This window comes from Aegilops tauschii, chromosome 7, assembly GCF_002575655.3.
Source record: "Aegilops tauschii subsp. strangulata cultivar AL8/78 chromosome 7, Aet v6.0, whole genome shotgun sequence".
In the NCBI taxonomy this organism is placed as follows: domain Eukaryota; kingdom Viridiplantae; phylum Streptophyta; class Magnoliopsida; order Poales; family Poaceae; genus Aegilops; species Aegilops tauschii.
In genome coordinates, this window is record NC_053041.3 from 463,836,846 (window position 1) to 463,859,631 (window position 22,786).

The window sequence follows — 22,786 nt, forward strand, 5'->3', positions numbered from 1 at the left end:
AAAATTGGGACCAACAGAAATATGCTCCTTCATTGTTTGTTCTTTGTTGCAACAGACTGTGCATGACCACTTTATACATCGGTAGATGCACATGGTGCTGGTGCGTCCACTGTCCCGTGCAACTCTTTAGGTGTTGTTAATCTAAGGCCCTGTTTGGTTAAAAAGTCCTAGAACTTTTTTAGTCCCAACTAAAATGTCCCTAGTCCCTACTTGCTTGGTTCCAGGGACTAAAGATGGACTAGAGGTTATTAAATGACATGCTAAAATACCATGTTACCCCTAGTAATGAACTAATAGAGATAAGGTGCGATGCGGGGCAGGGGCAACTGTTGGAAAAAGTCCTAAAAAGACTCTCCCTCAGGGTCTTCTTTCTTTAGTCCCAAATGGCCACTTTTAGTCCCTAAAAGTCCCTCCTGTTTGGTTTAGATGGGACTGAAAGGGACTTTTTTAGTCCCTACACCAAAAAGTCCCTGTAAACAAACACCCTCTAATAATGCCGCTGGAAAATTGAAGCAATGCCACAGTTAAAAGAAAATTACATGTTTAACGAATTTTATTGTTAATATAATCTCTCTTTTAATATGAATCAATGCCACCATTTGAGAAATGCTACTGTCTTGCTTTTTCCCCATTTAGATAAGTTAGATGCTTCTTTTTGTTGGTTTTGTGTCATCCACCGTTATTGACCATTAGTTGTGTCTTTTGCACCTCTGTGTAAACAGGGTTATCTACTTCACCTCGTTGCTATTATGACCTTTTGTTGCACTGCACAAAACACTTTTGTTTTAAGAGTGTTTTGTGCAGTTCAACCAAAATGTCACACCGACAACGTTGCTTGATTGCTTGATCTTAGTGGAACTGCACAAGAGGAGATCTGACTTCCTTTCCGTGTTGGCAAATTTGGTTCAGATCTTCTTCTTGTGAGTTGTTTGAATTCCGCGTCATGAGAGGTCAGTACTAGCCTTCTTTCACATGATTGTGCAGTGTGCTTTAATATGTTGTGCTACTTATACAGTAATGTTGCTTGATTTTAGTGAACTGCACAAATGGAGACAAGACTTCCAATCTGTATGTGCATCGTAATATCCCATTGAGGTAAGATAAGGATATTTCACAACTGTTGGCTTGTATTTTGCCAATTTCATCAAAAAAATGTCGTTCTTTAGTGCTATACTTGTGCTCCCTAATTGACATGCCAAATCTTACATTGAAGGCGGAGCTTGTCTGTTATTGAACCAAGTGAGGAAGGGGAAGAACAAGTGGAAGAAAAACTAAAATCAACTCCCGGTGCTGTAATGAAGCACTTGAACTGTGATGACAAGTAATGATATAGTTTTGCATCTTAATTTATTGCTATGGCTAGAACGAGCAATTGTTTTGCCACTGATTTGATACCACTCTTAATGTAATATGTAATTATCTCTACTTGTGCAAAGAGGGATCTTCTTTGAAGATAACATATATTTTAATGGAACTGCACAAGAAGATGTTGGAAACATTAAGCTAATCGAGGAGTATATAGTAAGCATGGCAACCACAGTAGATAATAACAGATGGTTCCGGAGAAGTGCTTGGTGTGTATGCTCTACGCAATAAGCCTCCTGACAAACGTTGGTACTCGCCCACTAATTTCATCAATATGATTGAGCTTTGTCATCTCTATTGGTGTTGTGCTACTATTTAGATACTGTCATGAGAAAGTGGTATTGTCCTTAAGAAGTGCTTCATTTGTGTTGTTTTAACTATTTCCTTTCCTTTTTTTCGAGCAAACAACAATGCTAGCATTTAGTTGTCCTCTTGTCTTCGCACAACAGGCTCATCCTCCTCTGAAGAAGAATATGGAGTACGTGAAGTGCCTAATTCCGATTATGCCAGGACAAAGAAGCGAAGCCTCTCTTCTTAAGAAGGGAGCAGTTGAAGGATGGTTACATTATTGCCCACAAGAACAAACTAACTTCAGCTCAGAAGGACTCATGGATCTCCATCTTTGTTGTTGTGATGGCCAATACAATGTTGTGTTAGGATTCCTTCCGGTGAGTTCCATTTTTTTAAATGTGTGCTCTGCATGGATCATGTAGGTTGCCTGTTTAAAATGTCAATTCATTGTACAGTTTGCTCGCTCGCTTCATCACCCTCTTTGTAGGCGGTCGCAATGTCCGCCACCCGCATACGGTACCGCCAGCGCGCGAGGCGGCTCTCATGGGCGGAGCGGTACGAGTTGACACTACAAAAAAATACACTTCCGTGATGATACGTGTTTGTCACAGTAGGTCACGTTTTCTGTCATGCATGTACATCCATGACGATTTTATGACAGCATCAAGATAGTCATACCTGTGCTGTCGTAGAAGTGTTCCATGAGATTACCAAAATTATCACCACGGAAGTGTCCACTTCCATGACGATAAATCGCGCGTCATAGAAGTGCTTTCATCAAGGGTGACCGACACATGGCATCAACCGCAACGGGTCACCGTTAAACTATCGGGTCCGGTTTTGGATCCGATAACCCGTTAATAGCCTAGACCAATGGTGATTTTCCACGTGTAAAATTCTCATTGGCCGGAGGAAACACGTGTCTGCTCCTCGGTGGGCTAGATGTCGCCCGTCCATTGGAGGAGACATGCCTATGATACGTCGACACATGGCAGGGTCCAACAGAGGCCCATATAGGTTAAAAAGGCTGGCCCAGTCAAAGACCCGTAGTCCGTACTCAGGTACTAGTGGGCCAACCCAATAATGACCTATTTAATAAAGGCCCATTTACGGCCCGCAGCCAGATCTGGCATGTTAATTGTTCGCCGAATATTTGGGCCCAATTATAGCCCAGTGACTTTCGGCCTGTTAGAGGCCCGATGTAGACATGGGCCCATTTCAGCCCGGTGTGTCTTTTGGCCTGGGAATGGCCCGTGCTGCCCAAGAGCCATATATGGTCCAACGCGACATCCGGCCCACTAACGGCCCGTGATAAAGGTGGCAACAGTTCAGCCCTACATGACTTTGGGCCTGTTAAAGTCCTGACATATAATTCGGCCCGTTGATGCCTGTACTAAGCTTTCGGCCTCTTAAAGGCCCATGATATCAGTGGGCCAACTAAGGCCCGAGATATGTTTCGGCCTGGTAACGGCCCGTCATATAACTAGGCCAAAAAAGGCCCTGTCTACATTTCAGCCTGCTGAAGGCCCGTCGGTGACTAGTGAAAATTGAGGCCCAACATGCATTTCGGCCTGCTAAAGGCCCATGGTTTCTTCTGGGCCATAACAGGCCAGTAGAATATTCAGCCTGTTAATGGTCCAATGCTACCTGGGCCAAACTAAATGCTGGGCCCACAAAAGGCCCAACTAAAATTTGGGCCGAATATAGGCCAGAGTAAGTTGTGGGCCTGGCGCAAAGTGTGAAGGCCCCAATGGCCATTCAGGCCCAAGAAAGATGCAGGCCGGCCCAATTGTGGCCCGCTAAAAACCAGGCCCATTAGAGGCGAATGTTTCAGCCCGGTCGACAACATTAGATTTTTTCCAGATAGCGAATGATGACAGTAACGAGTAGGAATTAAGAACAAACCTACTCTATACAATAAAGAAATTACGGCATAGTAACTTAGAACAAACCTACACTATAAAATAAAGGATTTATGGTATATTACATCCACTAGGCATCAAAGTTCGCCACCAGTGATCATAAAGCGCAACGAAGAAGCAGATTACAAAAACTGGGCACCATTGCAGCGTAACAAAATAATACTGAACCGAGACCACTTCCAAGACAGTTCAAGAAAGGTTAGCCTTGTGCGGGAACTGCTTCGCAAGCTGCTGAGCAAGGTTGTGAGACCGGCCTAGCATGTCGGTCATAGCTTCCAGGTGTAGCTGTTTAGCAATGAGGTTCTCATTGGTGTTCTCCGCAATCGTTCTTAGAGATAGGACTTCAAGTCGAAGTTGAGTTGCAGAATACCTTTCTGCTAGAACTTGGGACTGAAGAAGTCGAACTGATTCAGATAGCGAATTATGTGAGCTTGTCTGACTGCTAGTCTCATGTAACTTGAACACTGCATCAACACAAGACTTTGGGGTTGTCTCGCTATCTTCAAGATGTTTTGCCTTCTTTGCTGCAATATATGTTGGGTTTGTCTCACAGCCTTCAGCAAACTTGTGCATGCCATTAGGCATATCACCCTGAAACAAGGAGAGAGATGACAAGTTTTGCACGTGTATAAACAAAGATGATAACTATGCTGTCAATTCCATCCAATTTCATATTAGAAAATAAAGAGTAAGCTCAAAATATCAATAGCGTAATTTGGCATTGTTCATAATGCGGGGAGCTTCACCACACTACTGGATTACCATGTCAACATAACAAGCATAGATGAAGGGCAAATACAATCATTGTATCTATTTTGGTTAATGTGCATGGCATGTTGTTCATATCATCAGCCACATCAGTAAGATAGAACAGGAGATGACAAGGTGCAAATGTGGGCTGCTTCACCACACACTGGATTATAGATCCACAAAAACAAGCATACATATAGGGAGTATTGAGTAATGTGCATGGTATGAATAAGGAATTTGGTTTTACAAGTAAAACTTGGAACTTACAGTTCTTGTGAACATGCATTTTGATAAAAACAGCAAACTAAACAGCAGTAAACGATAGGGAGTATGAGCAAATTAAACAACAGTTGAGGATAAAGGCTTTAGAAGGACTGACTTACATTAATAGTTAACACCGGCTTTATAATGCCCTTCTCCATGTCAAGGGAAGGATAACTCAATAATTTCAGCACATAATCTTCTTCATAAGCATTGCCTGTACCCTACATTTTGTAGAGAGTAATTATAGATATGATAATACTGGAAGGGATAGAGGATAATGAAGATAAGATGCAGATTGATGCTACATAATCAACTACCAATCCCTGGAAGTACAAGCGTTACATGACAAAATGTACTGACAAGAGCAATGGGCTACACTTCTGCACTGGCATTGTCTGTGTATTCAACTTTTTGGCAAGATTAAATATAAATCTGATATTTTTTAGTAAATGGTGGGCGAGGGATATAAGATGCAGAATGCTACACAATGAACCAATCCCTTTTCCCATAATACAAGATTCTTTTGAACACTGGTGTACCGCTACCTCTTGAGCACTGCGTTGGTTTTCCCTTGAAGGGGAAAGGGTGATGCAGCAAAGTAGCGTAAGTATTTCCCTTAGTTTTTGAGAACCAAGGTATCAATCCAGTAGGAGGCCACGCACAAGTCCCTCGCACCTTCACAAACAAATAAATCCTCGCAACCAATGCAATATAGGGGTTGTCAATCCCTTCAAGGTTACTTACGAGAGTGAGATATGATAAGATAATATTTTTGGTATTTTTATGATAAAGATGCAAAGTAAACTAAAAGCAAAATAAAAGGCAATGGAAATAGCTTGTTGTTGGAAGATTAATATGATGGAAAATAGACCCGGGGGCCATAGGTTTCACTAGTGGCTTCTCTTATGAGCATAAGAATTACGGTGGGTGAACAAATTACTGTTGAGCAATTGACAAAATTGAGCATAGTTATGAGAATATCTAGGTATGATCATGTATATAGGCATCACGTCCGAGACAAGTAGACCGACTCCTGCCTGCATCTACTACTATTACTCCACACATCGACTGCTATCCAGCATGCATCTAGAGTATTAAGTTCATAAGAACAAAGTAACGCTTTAAGCAAGATGACATGATGTAGAGGGATAAAGTCATGCAATATGATATAAACCCCATCTTGTTATCCTCGATGGCAACAATACAATACGTGCCTTGCTGCCCCTACTGTCACTGGGAAAGGACACCGCAAGATTGAACCGAAAGCTAAGCACTTCTCCCATTGCAAGAAAGATCAATCTAGTAGGCCAAACCAAACTGATAATTCGAAGAGAATTGCAAAGATAACCAATCATACATAAAAGAATTCAGAGAAGATTCAAATATTGTTCATAGATAAACTTGATCATAAACCCACAATTCATCGGTCTCAACAAACACACCGCAAAAGAAGATTACATCGAATAGATCTCCACGAGAGAGGGGGATAACATTGTATTGAGATCCAAAAAGAGAGAAGAGGCCATCTAGCTAATAACTATGGACCCGAAGGTCTAAGGTAAACTACTCACACATCATCGGAGAGGCTATGGTGTTGATGTAGAAGCCCTCCGTGACCGATGCCCCCTCCGGCGGAGCTCCGGAAAAGGCCCCAAGATGGGATCTCACGGGCACAGAAGGTTGCGGTGGTGGAATTAGGTTTTTGGCTCCGTATCTGGTAGTTTGGGGGTACGTAGGTATATATAGGAGGAAGAAGTACGTCGGTGGAGCAACGTGGGGCCCATGAGGGTGGAGGGCGCGCCCTGGGGGGGGGGGGGGGGGTAGGCGCGCCCCCCTACCTCGTGCCTTACTGGTTCATGTCTTGACGTGGGGTCCAAGTCCTCTGGATCACGTTCGTTCCGAAAATCACGTTCCCGAAGGTTTCATTCCGTTTGGACTCCGTTTGATATTCTTTTTCTGCGAAACTCTGAAATAGGCAAAAAACAGCAATTCTGGGCTGGGCCTCCGGTTAATAGGTTAGTCCCAAAAATAATATAAAAGTGTATAATAAAGCCCATTAATGTCCAAAACAGAATATAATATAGCATGGAACAATCAAAAATTATAGATACGTTGGAGACGTATCATGTACTGTACAAAACATTCTTATATTATGGGATGGAGGGAGTAGTTGTTAATGTAAGCACAGTGATAGACGACGTTCAGTCCTTACAAGAGGACTGCAGAGCTAAACCTCTTCAAAAGCATTGGGTTGATTCTAAATTTATGTAAGAGTCCATACGGATCTTATAATGTCCACCAAATGGAGGATAACGAGGCTAACATGTGCAGTGATGCTACATAATCAAACAGCTATGAAAGTAAGTATGGTCATACAGGGCAAGAGGTACTCAGAAGAGCAATGTAGTGTGCAGTATAGTTGCGAGATTCTGTGGTCCCTTGATAAAGCCCATTAATGTCCAAAATAGAATATAATATAGCATGGAACAATCAAAAATTATAGATACGTTGGAGACGTATCAAGCATCCCCAAGCTTAATTCCTGCTCGTCCTCGAGTAGGTAAATGATAAAAACAGAATTTTTGATGTGGAATGCTACTTGGCATAATTTCAATGTAATTCTACTTAATTGTGGTATAAATATTCAAATCCGAAAGATTCAAGATAAAAGTTCATATTGACATAAAAGTAATAATACTTCAAGCATACTAACTAAGCAATTATGTCCTCTCAAAATAACATGGCCAAAGAAAGTTCATCCCTACAAAATCATATAGTTTGGTCATGCTCCATTTTCGTCACACAAGAATTCTCTCATCATGCACAACCCCGATGACAAGCCAAGCAATTGTTTCATACTTTAGTAATCTCAAACATTTTCAGCCTTCACGCAATACATGAGTGTGAGCCATGGATATAGCACTATGGGTGGAATAGAATATAATGATGGGGGTTATGCGGAGAAGATAAAAAAGGAGAAAGTCTCACATCAACGCAGCTAATCAATGAGCTATGGAGATGCCCATCGGTTGATGTTAATGCAAGGAGTAGGGATTGCCATGCAACGGATGCACTAGAGCTATAAATGTATGAAAGCTCAAAAGAAACTAAGTGGGTGTGCATCCAACTTGCTTGCTCACGAAGACCTAGGGCATTCGAGGAAACCCATTGTTAAAATATACAAGCGAGTTCTATAACGAAAAATTTCCACTAGTATATGAAAGTGACAGAACAAGAGACTCTCTCTCATGAAGATTATGGTGCTACTTTGAAGCACAAGTGTGGTAAAAGGATAGTAACATTGTCCCTTCTCTCTTTTTCTCTCATTTTTTGGGCCTTCTTCTCTTTTTTTATGGCCTTTCTCTTTTTTTTTATTTTTTTCCTCAGTTGGGACAATGCTCTAAAAATGATGATCATCACACTTCTATCTATTTACAACTCAATGATTACAACTCGATACTAGAACAAAGTATGACTCTATACGAATGCCTCCGGCGGTGTACCGGGATATGCAATGAATCAAGAGTAACATGTATGAAAGAATTATGAATGGTAGCTTTGCCACAAATACTATGTCAACTACATGATCATGCAAAGCAATATGACAATGATGAACGTGTCATGATAAACGGAATAGTGGAATGTTGCATGGCAATATATCTCGGAATTGCTATGGAAATGCCATAATAGGTAGGTATGGTGGCTGTTTTGAGGAAGATATAAGGAGGTTTATGTGTGAAAGAGCGTATCATATCACGGGGTTTGGATGCACCGGCGAAGTTTGCACCAACTCTCAATGTGAGAAAGGGCAATGCACGGTACCGAAGAGGCTAGCAATGATGGAAGGGTGAGAGTGCGTATAATCCATGGACTCAACATTAGTCATAAAGAACTCACATACTTATTGCAAAAATCTACAAGTCATCAAAAACCAAGCACTACGTGCATGCTCCTAGGGGGATAGATTGGTAGGAAAAGACCATCGCTCGTCCCCGACTGCCACTCATAAGGAGGACAATCAAAGAACAACTCATGTTTCAAATTTGTTACATAACGTTTACCATACGTGCATGCTACGGGACTTGCAAACTTCAACACAAGTATTTCTCAAATTCACAACTACTCATCTAGCACAACTTTAATATCACAACCTCCATATCTCAAAACAATCATCAAGCATCAAACTTCTCTTAGTATTCAACACACTCATAAGAATGTTTTTACTAGTCTTGAATACCTAGCATATTAGGATTAAGCAATTTACCATGATGTTTAAGACTCAAAATAATATAAGTGAAGCATGAGAGAACAATAGTTTCTATAAAACAAATCCACCACCGTGCTCTAAAAGATATAAGTGAAGCACTAGAGCAAAAACTATATAGCTCAAAAGATATAAGTGAAGCACATAGAGTATTCTAATCAATTCCGAATCATGTGTGTCTCTCATCAAAAGGTGTGCACAGAAATATGATTGTGCTAAACTAAAAAACAAAGACTCAAATAATACAAGACGCTCCAAGCAAAACACATATCATGTGGTGAATAAAAATATAGCTCCAAATAAGTTACCGATGGAAGTAGACGAAAGAGGGGATGCCTTCCGGGGCATCCCCAAGCTTTGGCTTTTTGGTGTCCTTATATTATGTTGGGGTGCCATGGGCATCCCCAAGCTTAGACTCTTGCCACTCCTTGTTCCATAATCCATCAAATCTTTTACCCAAAACTTGAAAACTTCACAACACAAAACTTAACAGAAAATCTCGTGAGCTCCGTTAGCGAAAGAAAACAAAACACCACTTCAAGGTACTGTAATGAACTCATTATTTATTTATATTGTTTTTAAACCTACTGTATTCCAACTTCTCTATGGTTTATAAATTATTTTATTAGCCATAGATTCATCAAAATAAGCAAACAACACACGAAAAACAGAATCTGTCAAAAACAGAACAGTCTGTAGTAATCTGTAACTAACGCAAACTTCTGGAACTCCAAAACTACAGCCAAAATAGGAAGACCTAGACAATTTGTTTATTGATCAGCAGCAATTGGAATCAATATTTTATCACGTTCTGGTGATTTTTAACAATTATTTTCGTGAACAGAAAGTTTCTGGAATTTTCTGCAAGATCAAATAACTATCATCCAAGAAGATCCTATAGGTTTAACTTGGAACAAACACTAATTAAAACATAAAAAAACATCTAACCAGAGGCTAGATCAAAGATTTATTCCTAAACAGAAGCAAAAAGCAAAAAAATAAAAATAAAATTGGGTTGCCTCCCAACAAGCGCTATCGTTTAAGGCCCCTAGCTAGGCATAAAAGCAAGGATAGATCTAGGTATTGCCATCTTTGGTAGGCAATCCATAAGTGGCTCTCATAATAGATTCATAAGGTAATTTTATTTTCTTTCTAGGGAAGTGTTCCATGCCTTTCCTTAACGGAAATTGGAATCTAATATTCCCTTCCTTCATATCAATAATTGCACCAATCGTTCTAAGGAAAGGTCTACCAAGGATAATAGGACATGAAGGATTGCAATCTATATCAAGGACAATAAAATCTACGGGCACATAATTCCTATTTGCAATAATAATAACATCATTAATTCTTCCCATCGGTTTCTTAATAGTGGAATCCGCAAGGTGCAAGTTTAGAGAGCAATCATCAAAATCACGGAAACCTAACAAATCACACAAAGTCTTTGGAATCGTGGAAACACTAGCACCCAAATCGCACAAAGCATAGCATTCATGATCTTTAATTTTAATTTTAATAGTAGGTTCCCACTCATCATAAAGTTTTCTAGGGATAGAAACTTCCAACTCAAGTTTTTCTTCATAAGATTGCATTAAAGTATCAACGATATGTTTAGTAAAAGCTTTGTGTTGAGTGTAAGCATGTGGAGAATTTAGCACGGATTGCAACAAGGAAATACAATCTATCAAAGAGCAATTATCATAATTAAATTCCTTGAAATCCAAAATAGTGGGGTTCATTAATATCTAGAGTTTTGATCTCTTCAATCCCACTTTTACCAATTTTTGCATCAAGATCTAAAAACTCAGAATTTTTGGAACGCCTTCTAGGTAAAGGTAGATCATTTTCAGTCCCATCATTATCAAGATTCATATTGCTAAACCAAGATTTAATAGGGGACACATCAATAACTTTTAGATCTTCATCTTTAGTTTCAATGTTTTCCGGCTTAGCGGCCATCTTATTAACTAAGGTGGCATGCTTATCCGTAATTTCAGCTATTAACTTCTCAAGATGAGCAATCTGGGACCTCAAACCATCAAATTCTTTAGATATATCATCGAGCTCTTTATTCATATAACTCATAAAGCTTTTTTGTTCCTTAAGCTCATTTCTAAAGAAATTGTTATGTTCAAATTGCAAGACCATGAAACTCCTAGCGTTGCTTTCGATCTCTTCTAGCCTTTTAAGGTGAGGATCACCAAATCTTGGTAGAGCCATCGAGACAAACAAGCAATCCAACACACGAGAAAACAAGAAGCAAGCGAAAAAGAGGCGAACGGAAAAGAGAGGGCGAATAAAACGGCAAGGGTGAAGTGGGGGAGAGGAAAACGAGAGGCAAATGGCAAATAATGTAATGCGGGAGATAAGGGTTTGTGATGGGTACTTGGTATGTAGACTTTTGCGTAGACTCCCCGGCAACGGCACCAGAAATCCTTCTTGCTACCTCTTGAGCACTGCGTTGGTTTTCCCTTGAAGAGGAAAGGGTGATGCAGCAAAGTAGCGTAAGTATTTCCCTCAGTTTTTGAGAACCAAGGTATCAATCCAGTAGGAGGCCACGCACAAGTCCCTCGCACCTACACAAACAAATAAATCCTTGCAACCAACGCAATATAAGGGTTGTCAATCCCATCACGGTCACTTACGAGAGTGAGATATGATAAGATAATATTTTTGGTATTTTTATGATAAAGATGCAAAGTAAAATAAAAGGCAATGGAATAGCTTGTTGTTGGAAGATTAATATGATGGAAAATAGACCCGGGGGCCATAGGTTTCACTAGTGGCTTCTCTCATGAGCATAAGAATTACGGTGGGTGAACAAATTACTGTTGAGCAATTGACAGAATTGAGCATAGTTATGAGAATACCTAGGTATGATCATGTATATAGGCATCACGTCCGAGACAAGTAGACCGACTCCTGCCTGCATCTACTACTATTACTCCACACATCGACCGCTATCCATCATGCATCTAGAGTATTAAGTTCATAAGAATAGAGTAACGCTTTAAGCAAGATGACATGATGTACATGGATAAACTCATGCAATATGATATAAACCCCATCTTGTTATCCTCGATGGCAACAATACAATACGTGCCTTGTTGCCCCTACTGTCACTAGGAAAGGACACCGCAAGATTCAACCCAAAGCTAAGCACTTCTCCCATTGCAAGAAAGATCAATCTAGTAGGCCAAACCAAACTGACAATTCGAAGAGACTTGCAAAGATAACCAATCATACATAAAAGAATTCAGAGAAGATTCAAATATTGTTCATAGATAAACTTGATCATAAACCCACAATTCATCGGTCTCAACAAACACACCGCAAAAGAAGATTACATCGAATAGATCTCCACGAGAGAGGGGGAGAACATTGTATTGAGATCCAAAAAGAGAGAAGAAGCCATCTAGCTAATAACTATGGACCCGAAGGTCTGAGGTAAACTACTCACACTTCATCGGAGAGGCTACGGTGTTGATGTAGAAGCCCTCCGTGATCGATGCCCCCTCCGTCGGAGCTCCGAAAAAGGCCCCAAGATGGGATCTCATGGGTACAGAAGGTTGCGGTGGTGGAATTAGGTTTTTGGCTCCGTATCTGGTAGTTTGGGGGTACGTAGGTATATAGGAGGAAGAAGTACGTCGGTGGAGCAACATGGGGCCCACGAGGGTGGAGGGCGCGCCCTGGGGGGGGGGGAGGCGCGCCCCCCTACCTCGTTCCTTCCTGGTTGATGTTTTGTCGTAGGGTTCAAGTCCTTTGGATCACGTTCGTTCCGAAAATCACGTTCCCGAAGGTTTCATTCCGTTTGGACTCTGTTTGATATTCTTTTTCTGCGAAACTCTGAAATAGGCAAAAAACAGCAATTCTGGGCTGGGCCTCCGGTTAATAGGTTAGTCCCAAAAATAATATAAAAGTGTATAATAAAGCCCATTAATGTCCAAAACAGAATATAATATAGCATGGAACAATCAAAAATTATAGATACGTTGGAGACGTATCATGTACTGTACAAAACGTTCTTATATTATGCATGGAGGGAGTAGTTGTTAATGTAAGCACAGTGATAGACGACGTTCAGTCCTTACAAGAGGATTGCAGAGCTAAACCTCTTCAAAAGCATTGGGTTGATTCTAAATTTATGTAAGAGTCCATACGGATCTTATAATGTCCACCAAATGGACGATAACGAGGCTAACATGTGCAGTGATGCTACATAATCAAACAGCTATGAAAGTAAGTATGGTCATACAGGGCAAGAGGTACTCAGAAGAGCAATGTAGTGTGCAGTATAGTTGCGAGATTCTGTGGTCCCTTGAGAATGAATGTTCTTCTGCTAACAGTTTTCGTACAAGTGAGACGTTAAGGAAAATGCAGAAATGTAGTTCAAATTGTGATGTGATATCATAGACAGTACCTTACACTGCAGACAAGACCAATGTGTAACAAGATTATTCCAGTCACTGTCGGATAAATGTAGCACCGGAGAGTTTACAGAAATTTCGTTTAGAGGCTTGCCATCGAAGTGCGCTTGCCTCACGTAGGAATGATACTTCATCAACGAGTGCTTGAAAAGCGCAACCAACCCTTGCTCGTCTTGACAATCCAGTTTGGTCCTCGCCTATTTAAAAGAATGAAATCTCATGTCTTCTGTCAGCAAAAACATATACAGTAATTACCATGAATAAAATTAGTACATTACTTACGCGTAAGTTGCGGAGGAAGACTGGAAATTGTTCCGTGTCTGTGGTATAATCTTTCCATGAAGGAAAGATGCACACAAAGTTCCTGACAACAATATAAGCTTCGTCTTGTAAAATGGGAAGAAATGGAACAGGGTTCCTATTTGCTGCAGTTGGGGCTCTCTCTGGTTCCAAAAGGGATTTGGCAACTGGATTTGGTGTACTATTTGCTAGAATGGGGGTTTTGCGTCGTAGAGCTGGTGCTATGTCAACTGGGATCATCATACTGTTTGCTGCAGTTGGGGTCTGCTGAGTTGGGGCATCAGAAATGACCAGTGTAGCAGGGCTAGAGTCTGCTAGAGTTGTGGTGTTTTGTGGGTCAGGTGATATTGCGACTACACCTAATGGGCTATTTGATTTATCAGGTGTCACTACCTTTTCCAAATACTTTGCTTGTGCTCCTCCGCGATCAGCAATCACCCTCTTCCTTTTGAACGCCTGATACACAAGAACAACATTTGAATGGATAAATATGGTATGATGACAGATGGAATATGTACTGAAAATGGATAGGCAGGGCGTATTCACATACACGATGTGTAAACTGAGCTAATGGCAGTGCAACAAAGTAGAAGCAATGCAAAGCATTAGTTGCAAGATATGTGCAACCAATATAACCTTGGAAAGTTAGAGCAAGCACCTTGATGGGTGAATAAGATAGGGCATCTGCCTCTGACTCCTCCACTAGGGAGGTACATTGACTTAGGTCTCCCTCTAGCTCAGAATCACTGTTAGGATCATATTTTGAGCATGAATCTGTAGGTGGAGAGCGTTTGCATTGCATTGCATCCAGACTTGATTTCAGTCCCTTAATGCCAAGTTTGACAGCCATGGCATTGTTCTGCTTTATTCTTTTCATGCGCGCAAGCTCATAATCATTCTGACGCTGTTCAGAATTTGAGATTCATGAAAACATAAAAAGTAGTCAGATTATCTACATTGCGGATTCAACTCGAAGAGTGTCTCCCTATAAACCCCTGCATATGAAAGTTCACCCCCCCAACCGTGCTGACCAGACCACACACAGAAATACAAACCCCTTATGTCTCTATAACAGGCAGACACACATTTCAAAACTGAAGTAGGAACATTAGAATCATATCAAATTCGTATTTGAACAAATAAACTAAGGAATTATGAGTGGCATAATGTTTAGCTTCAAGGGTGGAGTGTTGGTAGTGCGACACAAAGCAAGTAGGCAGATTGTATTCCATGTAAAAGATCGTAGCCTATGTAAAAGCTGGAAATGACACTTTCTTTCTATACAATGCAGTGTTCGTTGCCCACACATGATGGAAGAGATCACACAGAGAAATACTATTCACTCATGTCTACGGTTCCAGTATTTTGAAACAGGGTGGTCCACCCTAAAAGAATATTGACAACAAATATGGCAAGGCAAGCATAGATATAGTGAATCAATCATTTACTTGTGAGCTTATTAGGACAAGTATGCATAATTGTAACTGCAGTAAGAGACCGTCCAAAATATGAATCAAGAAGTTTGTCTAGAACTTATTGTTTGCAACTAATCGACGTGAATAATTGGATATCATATCGAATGAGTAAGAAAGACAAGTAAAATTGTTAACAAACCTGGCCTGCAGTATAATCTGGGTCAATGTCACTACGACCAACAATCCAAAATGACTAGTGTTTGTTCCTAGGGCCGGAATTTTGAAACCCTGTGAACTTTACAGGTACTAAAGATTATTGAAATACATCTGAACCATTAAGTGTAGGTAGCACTCAGCACAAAACAAACCCTAATGACAGTCCTGCCTAATGATTAATGAATCAATTAGAAAATGGGTGGTGAGGAGTGGCTGCTGAGTGTTGAGGACGTATCTCAGGATAAATCGGGTTGGCTTAGTGTGTGTTGCACGCCTGAGCCCTGAACAGACTGGGAAGGTAGGCACGGCGGCGTGCCCGGGCAGCGGTGACGCTGTTGGGCGAGCGGCTCCTGACCTCCTGTTAGTCCGGTGTCTCCTCCTAGAGTCATGCCGTCCGGGGACGGCAAGTCGCCGGTGAGGCAGGCGGCTGGGGGCGAGTAGAGATCGGAAGTGTGTAGTAGAACAGAGGGGAATCGGGGCCTGGGATGACCCAAAATCCCAGGGTGGGTCGCGGCCCACCATGGGCACCCTGTAGAGATGCACACCCAAGCGGCGAACATGCATTTTCGAAACTAAATTAGGAACATTTAGCTGACCAATTAAACGACTCTGTTTTAATAATATCAGATTCGTATTTGAACAACTAAGCTTGTTTAGCTTGATGGGTGGAGCATTGCTATTATGACACGAAGCACGTATTCTGATCATATAGTGTTCATAAAATGGGGAAACCCTAAGCATTTTTTTGGGCAAAAGAGGGTTTCCCCTCCGATTTCTATTAAAGAAACCACCACGGAACCAACATGATCAATTAAACCCTAAGCATGATCAATTAAACCGTATTATGACTGTGCCATGGCAGATTTAAAGCTGCAAACCGGAGAAATGATATTTAGCATCCATTGTTTGCTTCGAACTAAGAACTAAATTCTAAGAGCTGAAAAGAAAGTAGAGTAACCAAGTTACGATCTATTTTCTGGTTGACATCAAAAAGTTGAGGAGATATGAAGTACCACCTCTCTTGCGGCGCCGTGTAGGCATCAGGGTGCGATGGCTGTCGGTGGCCTTGAAGCAGATCTACGATGGTAGACGGGTGCATCGGGGGATAAGTCCCATTGCGGTGGAAGAGAAGGTCGTGTGAGCGGCCCCGGCAAAGAGGACGACGGCGCCGATGAAGCGAGAGGACGCGATGCAAGGCTCTTGGTCCGTCGCCGTGGATGAGAAACGTCCATCTCTAGTCGTGGACGACACGGTCTTGGTAGGCGCTCCGGCATGGTGGAGGACGGTGGCGATGGATGGGGTGTTGGACGGCGGCGATGGATGGGGTGGCGAACGGAGGAGGCTGGTGTGGGGATGGTGTTCTAGCGTGGACGGTGTATGAATGGGAAAATGGAGGGAGAGGTATGGGGAGCCATGTTTTTGGGACGCGCCTGTCTGAAATATGGGGAAGTTACGAACTTAGCCCCCATTTAAAATTTGGACGTCTCACCGGTTGGGGATAGGACGGTAATCTCGCATCTCGCCAATATTTGCCCAGAGCGATTTCGGGCGAGGAGAGGGTGTTTTGGCGCCCATGGTTGGCACCCGTGGTGTATGAACGGGGTTGACAGGTAGGGCGGTTGTGTCACGTCTGAGTGAAGTTACAAACCTGCCCCTATTGAAAATAGTTGCCTACATCGATTTCGGCCGAGTCGAGTTTGTTTTGCCTCCCACCGTGTATGAATGGGGAAATGGAGGGAGAAACGGAGGTCTTTTGAACGAGCTTGAATCAAATGTGTTTTGCCGCCCATGTTTGGCGCCCACCGTGTCGGAATGGGCTCAGAGGCGGTCGTGTCATGTCTAATTGAAGTTACTAACCTACCCCTATTGAGAGCAGTGGAAATCGGGCTGATGGATTGTCCGTGTAATGGATAGACAATAATTTCCATCTCCCAAACACTTGGCTTCGGGCAACCGACGTGGGAGTGGACATTTTGCCGCTTCTTTCGAATTTTGGGACAATAAGCATCCACATTTACCCTGGCAACTAAATTCGAGTCCATTTTGTATTCCTATACGAATCTTTATAAATCATTCTATGTGTTTTTATATATCTTCAAAAGCACGACAAAGATGTATCCCACTGTCATATATGAATATGATTTACAAATGCCGATACTCAAATTCAGAAGCTAGAATCCAGTTTAAGGTGAATCCAAATATTTGGAACACTTTATGTCGAACTCAAATGTCACACGCAGCATAATGTGTACTCCCATTTAGATATGTACACAAGCGATGTATCAAGATTCAATTACCGAGTCAATCAACCAAGAATGTACATAACCAACAGACATATAAACACTTATAGAGTATATGGATCAATAATATCAACTAACATACATAAGCTAGGCCGCTGTACTTTTTTTTGCTAGAACATCATCCTTTTTTAGCGAAGCTACTACAGCATCTTGGCCCTTTCCGACGCGTGCCACTTATGGTCCATCAAGACTACTATTATTGTTGAATGCACATTCAGCCCGATTGGTATATTTGTCGGTCTGGCACAGCAATCAAAATGAAATGTCTTCGAGTCTTATCAATTAATACAGACTTGTGCTCAAATAAAATTACAAACCAAAAAACAAAAAACAATTATTACATGATCTCTAAAACAAATGGTTTGATTGATTACATGAACAAACAACACAAAGGTTATTCAATGATGTATAGAACATTTCACCTATGATTTACCAAGTGGGAATTTAATTTCCTTTTTTCCTTCAGGACCTTAACAATGCGGTCAGTCTCAGCTTGCTTCGTTTTGAAATCCAGCAAATATTTAATGGTTGTCTTGAGTACTGCTTGTGATTGTGCTGTTTGCTTTCTCAACATGTCAACTTCATCTCTAAGTGCAGAAGTAGGATCTCTTTCTACCACTAGATTAGCCTCTAGAGCATCAGCAGTTGGCAATTCATGATGCACGATTGGGCCGGTGCCACTGCTGTGGGATGATACAACGTCCATGGGGACCTCGCTCTTTGATCTTGGGCTAACCTGTTTTGCCATTAAAGTTCCGATTGGATTCCGAATAGTTGAAGTTAGCAAAACATCTCAACTGGGAGTTATAACAGCAAACCAGTTAAACAAACAAGGAATTAAAGAGTTTCAATTGGATGCTAAAAAGTAGTTATTAACATCATTGTAACCGGTTGTTGCAGCAGCAAAGCAGTTAAACAAACAAGTTTTGCAAAAGGTACCTGTTGTGATTGGAGTTTCTCTTGGATCCTGAAAAGTTGAGTAGCCAGTAACGTGATTAGAGCAACCAGTTGCAACAGCAAAGCAGTTAAACAAACAAGTTTTGCAAAAGGAACCTGTTGTGGCATTGGAGTTTCTCTTTGATCCTGAAAAGTTGAGTAGTCAGTAACTTGATTAGAGCAACAAGTTACAGCAGCAAACCTGTTACACAAATCTAGTTTTGAAAATGTACCTGCTGTGCAATTGGACTTCCAATTGGATCCTGAAAACTTGAAGTTGGTAAGATGATTACAGCAACAAGTTACAGCAGCAAACCAGGTAAACAAGGAAGTTTCTGAAAACATACCTGTTGTGCCAATGGAGTTTCAGTTGGTTCCTGCAAACTTGAATGTTAGCAATCAATAAATAAAGTTTTGCAAGAGCCATAAGAAACTAACATCAAACTAGTAAAACTAACCAGTTTTGGCAACGTATTTAAGTACACATGAACTAGCAAAACTAACAAGTTCTTGGCAACGTATTAAAGTAACAGGTCGGTACCGTTTACGAGCAACACAGACATCTGTAAATTTCTTTGATGTAACCAAAATGATTCCAACACATATATAAGTTTAAAAGACGGTGTCCCTCAAATAAACCTGACAGCTGTCTATCTATGAACATGCAAACATTACTAGTGCTACAAGTGATAACAACAAACCATTTAAACAAACATGGTATTAGAACGTAAATTACATGTGAATTCTGCTGCACCCTAGAAGTACATATGACCAGTTATCTACGTGCTTAAGTAGCTATCTAAGTTCAGGCAAATAGGTAATTCTTAATAGTAAGTATCAAACACATAGATAGGCACAGTCTATAATAGGATTAACAGGCTATGGCATTATGTAATCAGTAGCAAACTAAATTAAGCCAAGCAACGTAATTGAACAATTTTGCAATAAGTGGCTAACTAAAATTCTGAGAAGCAGGCAACTGAACTTACGCTAGCTCTTTGTACAGGCACACTGCAACTTCTTTTTCGCTTACAAGGTTCTACGAATGAGTCCATGGCATCAATTGCTTGGATACACAGTCCCAATACTTATTTCTTCCCACACTGCATTGGTAAGTCGAATGGTTAATCTGGTAAGATGGTGCGTCCTTGATATGTTATATGAGGACGTGTAGTCAGACTAGTTGTAGCCACACACATCACACTGGCTTTTACTGTATATTTCACGCGATTACATTTGGCATATCGAGATCTAAGCAATCTACAATAGGATGAAAAGACTGGCATCCTTCACATTATTGGCGAACTCAGTTCATAGAAACAAGCAATTAAACCATTCTATGGGTAAATCAAAAGCGCCACTGGAATATTTTTCACTACCCCAATCATACACGCAAAAAGGGGCAACGCCACCATAGTGGCTAGTATGGGCGGCCACCTCGGGTGGCTGGAAAGTGTGCACCTAGTTTGAGTCGTCCAGGTTGGCCCAGGCTAGTTTTGTTCGTCCCAACGCACGAGCAGGCAATGTAAAAAATGAAGAAAAATGTTTTAATTTGGATGGGCCAATAACGTAAGTGCAAGGCGGGCCCTATAGCAGGCTCTCAGCCCAAACGAGCGCCTCCCATATCGATGGACAGCAGGAAAAGTCCCAATTCGTTAGTTCCAGCCTCTAGTCTGGTTCGCTCCTAACCTAGCCGCCGCTGGATAGACCGACACGGCACTTCCTCGCGCCCTTGTTGGAGGGCGGTTGCCGGGCTTCAAGCAAACGGAAGGACAAGAAGATGAAGATCCAACCCTGGGTGTAGCCCGCGTGGGAGGCAGCGGCGGCAGCGGCATGGCATCGAGCTTGCGCAAACGAACAATCGCAGCTTGCAAGAGTAGCATGCGCAACGAGCAGGTACTTCACATCCCTGATTATATCTAATTCAACTGTTCAATTTCTGTCCAATAATTAAACCTGATGGTGTTGTAAAACTACTTGTATGTAGGGAATCTATGAGAAAATGAAACCAATTTCTGCTTATTTTATAATTCCCCCAATCAATACTGAACTGACTGAATCTGATGTATCTAATCAAGTTTGCGGTGCAAACATACAAGATCATGTTGTTCTTGAGCCTGAAGTGTCTAATGAACAGACTGCTAATGAAGGATTTGATGCGAACATTTTACATGCTCCTAGGGATGAACATATAGTGTCTAATGAGGGATCTAATGCAAGCATTTTGGAAGCTCCCATTGAAGGATTTAGTGTCTAATGATGATCTTCTATGTTGAGAGAGACATAGAGATTTGTAGGCATTGATGACAAGCAAATTATAGTACATTTTCATGGCTTGAGGAAACATTGAGGCCATCTACCAGAAAGTCCCCGTATCATGACAACGTAGCATAAATACTTTTCTAATCGGTTGTTTGAAACTATTGGCATACTTGTGCGGGATAGATATATTGATATGCAGTTTGCGCACTGGTTATAGGTGCAATTACACTTCGATATTTTCAGCCAGAGAACGAATAATTCAAGCAGGTACAGACCATGTTAGTAGTCCTTGTACACCATGTTGCATTTTGTGTTTTTTGGTGCTTGCTTCATTTAGTGTTTTATGATCTGAACTACTTTGGATCATTAGCTGGTTTTCAAAGTGCATGTAGCTTCACATTTCTCAAGTTATGTTGATTTCCGGAGTGCAAGTGCCTTCATATTTTTTAAGTTAAATGTTCGTCCCTGGTAACTTGAATTCGTCGATCCGCCACTGCACAAAAATCATACACGCATGCCAGTACGAATTAAATGAAATGTAGGGACTTACGCTAGCTCGTTGTACAGGCTCACTACAGCTCTTCTTGCGCTTGGGATGTTCCATGTACAAGTCCATGTTACCACTTTCTTGGATGTACAAGCCTTGTGCTCCTTGCACCCCCCTCTGCATTTTTGACATGGCGAATGGTTGATCAAATAAGAGGAATTGACCTTGCTATTGTACCGGAGGACAGATACTTACAAGGTTATACGGGTGTGCAGGATGTGTACCAGATCCCGTAGCGCCGTCATGCTTCGCTAAAAAATGGTTTTGCTTGTTTCAGATGATATCTCCAGAAGAAATAAGAGTTAAAGTCAGAGTTGCATATGCATGTAAGCTAAGAGAGCAGTGAAAGGATATCCAAACATCGTCGGAACAGTGCACCCAGGGAGTGATGTGTGGATACCTAGTTCGGGCCGGCGTTTGGGTATGCTCGCCTAGCTAGAGTGTGGGTCACTTCAGAGTCATTGAGGGTGATGCGCTGGCGTTGGTTGGCCGCGCACGGATGCAGATCTTGAGTGGCAGTGGAGCGCTACGATGCGGTGGACGAGACCGTTGGTGAAGCCCCAACGGCCTCGGGGGGCGGAGGTGAGACGATGTGCTCGGTGAAGTAGCCCCGGTGAGGTGGGAGACAGCGTCGGTAAAGCGCACCTGATGCGGTGGAAGTCGATGTCTGTGAGGCACGTCGGTTGCGGCGGCCGACGTTGTCGGTGGACCACCCGGTGAGGTCGACGAGGGCGTAGATGAGGTAGCTTCGGTGCGATGGTGAAGCGTGACCATCGTCTTTGTCGTCGTCGTCTGGCACAGAGGTGGGGAAAGAGACAAGACGAGGGCGATTCGAACTTTGCTTGGGTTGGCGGCGAATTAGGGATTTGAGCAATCTAGGCGCGGAAGGGGACGGTGGAGAAGGGAGATTTTGCAGGGTGGGAATTGGGGCCGCCAGATATTTCAATCCGAAACGTGGAAGCGCGAACTTATTTTGTCGTCTGCCTTTTTTTTGGGGGAAGGGGGGAGGGAGGGAGGGGGGTGGGTGGCTGGGTGCTAATCGTCCGTACGTCACACGCGACCACCACGACACGACCCTAGTCTGCCTGGTGCGCCTACATTTGAGAATGCAAACGAATCTTCTTTCATTTGCAAACGAATCTGTATGTATTACCATGCCCGTGTTTTCCTTGCAAATAATTAGTCATTCGAAACGAGATACTATAAATTAATTAATGAGGAGTTATTTGAAAAAAAATCGAAACGGTATCCATGGTATCCACGCTAATGTGGATTAGAGTGTGTGTCACATAATTAGTTATTTGAATTAGAGTGTGTGTCACATAGCGATCTCCAATTCTAACGTGGATTTCGCATTTCACTGTATCCACGCTACTTTTTTAATACAAATTCATATGTATATGATGAACACCATGGTAGTGAGAAAACTTTTGGATGGATTCAAACATATGACCTACAAAATAGCACAACAATCGAGTCAATGTCAACTTTTCCAAACCTAGTATGGCATGAATTCGAAATAATTAC